Here is a 7,147-nt window from a genome sequence, read left to right as displayed (position 1 = left end):
TCCAATACAAGTGGTAAGGAAGAGAAAGGGTCAAGGATGACAAATGTTCTGAACTCTGTAGGCAAGTGCATTGTGCTATCTTGATACTTTGTTGACTTAGCAAAACTGGAACTATATTGCCTAGCATTCTCTTTCTGTGAGGTGCAAAAGGCAGAAGCAAAACAGCAAGTATGCTTTTCACCTCCAACGGTGAGCGTGGGGTGCTGGACATGCACCTTGCCGTTGATCTGAATGGGGCAGTACCTGACTCACAGCTCCTCCAGCTTCCCGCAGTGTCATCCTTCAGTATCTCTGAGTACTGGCCCAGAGTAGTGTAGCTCCATGTAAAAGGGCACCAGGGTCCCCTGCAGGTCACCCACAGCAACAACAAGGTTGGACTTGGTAAGAGATAGATATGGGTTCCAGTTCACCTTCACACATTTCAGATTGTCCTTTCTCTTGTCCACATCCATCTTTCTTTCCTGATAGCTGGTCAGGTTGACCTATTAAGAGTTTGGGCCCTTGGCCAGGCGCGGTGACTCACGCCTGTAATCCCAGCACTTTGGGAGGCCGAGGTGGGCGGATCACGAGGTCAGGAGATAGAGACCATCCTGGCTAAAACGGTGAAATGCTATCTCTACTAAAAATACAAAAAAATTAGCCGGACATTGTGGCAGGCACCTGTAATCCCAGCTACTCAGGAGGCTGAGGTAGGAGAATGGCGTGAACCCGGGAGGTGGAGCTTGCAGTGAGTGGAGATCGCACCACTGCACTCCAGCCTGGGTGACAGAGCGAGACTCCATCTCAAAAAAAAAAAAAAAAAAAAAAAAGAGCTCAGGCCCAGCTTCAGAATTAGAGCATCAGCTTCTCTAGACCACCAGCTCCCACAACTATGTAAGGTTAACCACCTTACTAAGTCACACACAGTGGCTCTGTTTTTCCCATTGATCTTGACAGAACATACATTTTAAAGCCTCTTAGGTGCTGATAGTACAAAGCCTTAATGTGTGGGTTTTCTCTGTCTTTTTAAAGAATGTTCTTCATTACAAAAGAAAGAGGTGAACTGACCTTTTGGAAAGTCACAGCTATTATGGTTGGGAAATATATGCCCATTTACTATTTATCTATTAAGGCAATCCTTATGTAATGACATATATATACATATGTTATTTGCTTAACTTTTCTCCTATGAGTCACACAGAAGACCTTAACTAAGGCCTCACAGAGAGTCTAACCAAAAGTACAGAAAATGCAATCAACTCCCTTTTCCCATTCGAGTTCGTCTCTCAATGCAAACGTGATCCTCAAGATTTCCCTTTGCAACCCCACACCCACTCTGAGTTCCCTACCCTCAATTAGAAACAGAAGTAAGATGGTTAAATGCTGGCTTCTACTTCTCCTTCAGGAAGCTCCTATTTCTTTCATCTTCCTGTGATGCCCAGTGCCCCCCGGTTGTTCCAGTCCCCTACCATCAACACCAGGGTTTCATACAGTTGACGTTTCTCCCAAATGGCTAAAGGTGTAACATGGATAGTTAGCAAGCCCAACATTCACCAACTTGGTGTATAATACCATCTTACCACTCTTATATTGGCACCTTGAAGCCTCTATTTGTCAAATCAAATGAATCCAATTATTTCCAATTATTTTCTGATAGGTGCAGAGAAATTCACCACATTCTGGAGACAGTCCTGGGTTTTTTCATTGCTTGTTAATGGGGCAGAAACACAAATACCTTACTAAGATATCTAATAAAATAATTTGGGCCAAGGTGTTAAGAACAGAAATAGTCCAGGCAGGTTCAGTGAGGTGATACCCTAGGACTACTGCTTTGGGCAAGCAGTGAAGGGGAGAGAGAGGAGGTCATCCAGTCATGAATATATTAGGCTTAATTCCAAGAATATATGCAGAACTCCTGCAACTCAACAAGATAAAGACAAACAATCCAATTAGAAAATGGACAAATAACTTGAACAGATGTTTCTCCAAAGAAGATATACAAATGGCCAATAAGCACAAAAAATACTTAATATAATTAGTTATCAAGGAAATGCAAATCAAAATGACAACAACATACCACTTCACACTTATTAGGATGGCAGTAAACAAACAAAGAAGAAAATAACAAGTGTTGGCAACCATGCAAAAAAATTAGACCATCAGACATTGCTGGTGAGAATGTAAACCAGTAAAGCCACTATGGAAAACAGTTTAGCAGTTCCTCAAAAGATAAACAGAATTACTATAAGACCCAGCAATTCTACTTCTAAATATATATACAAAAGGGTTGAAAACAGGAACTCGATCAGACATTTGTATGACAAGGTTCATTGCAGTATTGATCACAATGGCAAAAAGGTGAAAACAACCCAAGGGTCCATTGACAGATGAATGGATAAACAAAAAATGCGATATATCCCATATCTATACAATGGGAATTATTAATCCATAAAAAGGGATGAAATTATGACACATGCTACAACATAAATGATACTTTAAAACATTATGCTGAATGAAATTGGCCAGACACAAAAGAGCAACTACTGGATGACTCACTTGTATGAGAAATCTAGAATAGGCAAATTCAAAGAGATAGACAGTAGATTAGAGGTTACCAGGAGCTGGAGTGAAAGTAGATTAGAGGCTACCAGGAGCTGGAGTGGAGTGAGAGGAAAATTGAAAGTTATTAGGTACAAAGTTTCTGTTTAGGTTTCCAAATGTTTTTTTTTTCTTTCCTTTTTTTTTTTTTTTTTCTTTTTGGAAATAGATAGTGGTGATGGCTGCACAACATTGTGAATGTAATTAATACCACAAAATTTAAAATTGGTTAAAATGGCAGGTTTTAGGTCTTTTACCACGAAAAATTTAAATCCATGAAGCCAACAACTTCATTTACTATCTTCTCAAAATTTCCATTGTCAGACAAATTTCACTGAAATTAATAGGAAATGTGCAGTTCCTGTTGATGAGCATAAGGAATGGATTATTAATTTATGTTAGAGGCCAAATAAAAATGTTATCTAATACAAATATTACCACCATATGGCATTAATTCACAGGACACTTGGCAGACCACTTTCGATTCAGAATCAGGCTTTACAGACCACCCATCTAGGAGAAAATGTATTCTGGAATATATATGTTCTGACTCTAAAAAGAGGGATTTCTATTTCCCTTCTGATTTAATTATAATTCTCTTTTAGACAATCTTATAATATGTGGATTTATTAGAGCTGAAATTAGTTTTCAAAAAGAAAATAAACACAGAAGATAATGTGACCTTTGAGTAAAAATTCAATTTAATTTATTATTGTTCATAATAATCACTTTAACAGAAAAACCTGCAAGTTCTGGCTGTCTCATGTTGTTACATTATTAGCCAGGTCATCATAATATAGATTATTTAGATACCACCAATAGATTCCAGTAAAATTTTGAAACATGGGAATACAGGTAACATTTTTTTGAATCATTGGTCTTTTGTGATGATGAATATGTATTTGATCATGCAGAAAAATGTATTTAGCAGCCCATTAGAAATTCAGATGCAGAAATTCTTTTTATCTGATCATGTAGAAATGGACTAATACAGATAATATGAACAGAGAAAGATAAAAGATATCATGTTGGATATTTAACAATCCACTACTCAAAGATAAAGTTTTCTAATAGCCATTAAAATGAAAATCAAAGAATATATAAATTTTAATTTAGTATAGCATTGTATCACATCATAGCTTACGAGAGGTTTCCAAGGACTCTAGCAACGGATAGATTGCTGGTCACTTATTAAGAATTTGGAAACGCCAAAGATACAGAAAACTTTATTGCCTCAAAAAGATTAAAAAAAAAAAAAAAAGAAGTTGAATTCCCTGTCATAAAAACCTGATGAAGAACTGTTATAAACTTAGGCACTTCTGAATAAAACTGCAGTTAAGAAGGCCAATTATTTTCATAGGGAGAATAAATTTTCCTATGATAATTCAAGTAAAACTGGTAAATGGATAAATGCCTTAATAAAAGGGTAAGAGAAGGCTCAACATAAGAGCAATTTATCCAAAACAAGAGGACATAATGAAAAAAAAGATAAGGAATATGTTTAAGGCATATTATAAGAGAATACAAATCTAAAAACCTGGTAAATGTGGTTTAGCTTTGGAAAGTTTAGAAGAAGGAATTTTTTTTCTTCTTAAATGTAAATTAGTTTAAAGATGACCAATGACATCAGGAAGATGGTTGAATAGGAGTTCCCAACGTAATTCCGTGGCAGAAGCATCAGTTTGAGCAACTACCCACACTAAAATGCTTTCACAAGAGCTAAGGAATCCAAGCAAGAGAATATACTACTTGGGTGGAGCACAGAAATAAAAAAAAAAGATGCACTGAAGAGGGAAGGAAAGGACAGTTTTACATTGAGCAAGCATGCTACACCTCTCCTAAGGCCAAACAGCACCATGCGGAGAAAGCTACTTTCTCTCTCCTTTGCATGGCAAATGGAGAGTGAAATGAGCACCAGACTTTGTGGCAAACCCCAGCACCAGGCCCTCTTCAGTGAACCTCGGCAATAGGCCAGCTCCTGCAATCTCAGGCTTCAGGCCTATCCCAGCACCAGGACAGCATTTATGGTCCAGGCTGCAGGCCCACCTCCTGCACTCTGACTCCCAGGCCACCCTAGAGTCAGACCAAACCCCACAGCCCCAGATTCCAGCCTGTCCACAATCAACCAAGACTCCAAGCCAGTGCCCACACCCAGACTACAGGCTTACCCTAGTAGACCTTGGCACTGGACCAACCCCAGGAAACCCAGGCTTCAGGCCCACAGCTGTGGTCTCAGGCTTCAAGCTGGTCCCCATGAACACAGGTGCCAGGCCCACCCAGTGGATCCTAGTGCCAGGCTAACCCTGGTGGTCACAAAACCCAGTCCATCCCTGCAATTCAAACTCAAGACCTACCTCAGTGCCAGGTCGGCATCCTGGGAACTAGGCTTCAGTCCAGCCCCTGTGGACATACGGCCCAGCAACACAGTCATCAGGTTCACTCCAATGGACACCAGGCCGAGGTCAGCTGCCATGGACCTGGGAGAATCAGTGGAGCCAACCCATGAATGCAGGCACCAGGCTGGCCTCTACAAACCCAAATGCCAGGTACATCTGCCCGCTAACTTTGTCACTAGGCCATGCCACTGAAAAAACCAGCAGCAAATTCACCTATGGAGCCCACCAGAGGGCCTTTTCAAAATCTCTGCATGGGCTAACTGATGAAGGGTACTCCTTGCTAAAGCCAGTCTGCAAAGACTGGAAGAGGTACTTACTTTTTCAAATGCACAGTCACCAATGAAAAGTCACAAGGATCATGAATAACCAGGAAAACATGGCATAACCAAAGAAACAAAATAGAACACCATTAACCAACTCTAAAGAAATGAAGATCTGGCTGGGCATGGTGACTCATGCCTGTAAGCCCAGCACTTTGGGGGGCCAAGGTGGGTAGACTGCTTGAGCTCAGGAGTTTGAGACCATCCTGGGCAAAATGGCAAAACCTTGTCTCTACAAAAAATACAAAAATTAGCCAGATATGGTGGCATGCACCTGTGACCCCAGCTACTCAAAAGGCTGAGGTGGGAGGATTGCTTGAGCCCAGGAGATTGAGGTTGCAGTGAGCCATGATTGTACCACTGCACTATAGCCTAGGCAACACAGCAAGACCCTATCTCAAAAAAAAAAAAAAAAAGAAGATTTATGAACTGCCTGATATAGAATTCAAAATAATTGTCTTAAAGTAGCTCAGTGAAATGTATGAGAGCACAGATAGACAGCTAAACAAAATCAGAAAAACAATGCATGAACAAAGTTAGAAGTTCAACACAAAATATAGAGAACATACAAAGAGAACCAAAGGAAAATTCTGGAGCTGAAGAACACAATGATTAAACTGAAAAACTCCATATCCAGCTTCCACAGCAGACTCAATCAAGCAGAAGAAAGAATCAGTGAGCCCAAAGACAGGTCATTTGAAATTACCCAGTCAGTGAGGGGAAAAAAAGAAAAAGAGTGAAGAAATTCTGAAAGACTTATGAGAAAACATCAAGTGAACCAATTTTTGCATTGTGGAAATATAAGAAGTAGCACAGAAAGAGAGAGGGGAGAAAGCTTATTTAAATAAATAATGACCAAAATTTTCACAAATTTGAAAGGAGAAATGAACATCCACTTCCATGAAGCCCAAGGACCCCAAACAAATTAAATATAAAGAGATCTTCACTGTCACACATTATAATCAAATTCTGAAAAGTAAAGACAATAAGAGAATTTTGAAAGCAGAAAGAGAAAAGTGACTCACCACATACAAGAGAACATCCATTAAACTATCAGTGGATTTTTCATCAGGAACTTTGCTGGCCAGGAGAGTGTGGAATGATAGATTCAGAGTGCTAAAAGGAGAAAAGGAAAAACACTGCCAACCAAGAATACTATATACCTGGCAAAGCTGTTTTTCTAATATGAAGAATAGATAAAGATTTTCTCGGACAAACAAAAGCTGTGGGAATTCATCACCAATATACCTGCCTTATAGGAAATGCTACTGGGAGTACTTTCCATTAAAATAAAAGGATACTAACTAACATCATGAAAACATATTAAGCCAGGCACTGTGGTTCACACCTGTATTCCCAGCACTTTGGGAGGCCAAGGCAGGAGGATCACTTGAGCCCAGGAATTTGAGACCAGCCTGGGCAACATAGCAAAACCCCATCTTTACAAAAAGTAGAAAAAATTAGCTGGGCACAGAGGTGCTCACCTGTATTCTCAGCTACTTGAGAGGCTGAGGTGGAAGGATCACGTCAGCCAGGAGGTAAAGGCTGCAGTAAGCTCTGATTGCACCACTACATTCCAGTTTGTGGGGGAGGGAGGGAGGGAGAGAGAGAGGGAGGAAAGAAGAAAGAATGAAAGAACAAAAGAATGAAAGAAAGAGGAAAGAATAAAAGAAAGAAAGAAAGAAAGAAAGAAAGAAAGAAAGAAAGAAAGAAAGAAAGAAAGAAAGAAGAAAGAAAGAAAGAAAGAAAGAAAGAAAGAAAGAAAGAAAGAAAGAAAGAAAGAAAGAAAGAGAAAGAAAGAGAAAGAAAGAAAGAAAGAGAGAAAGAAAGAAAGAAAGAAAGAAAGAAAGAAAG

The sequence above is a fragment of the Theropithecus gelada genome, chromosome 2 (assembly GCF_003255815.1).
Source record: "Theropithecus gelada isolate Dixy chromosome 2, Tgel_1.0, whole genome shotgun sequence".
Lineage (NCBI taxonomy): Eukaryota > Metazoa > Chordata > Mammalia > Primates > Cercopithecidae > Theropithecus > Theropithecus gelada.
This window is presented reverse-complemented; position numbering follows the sequence as displayed.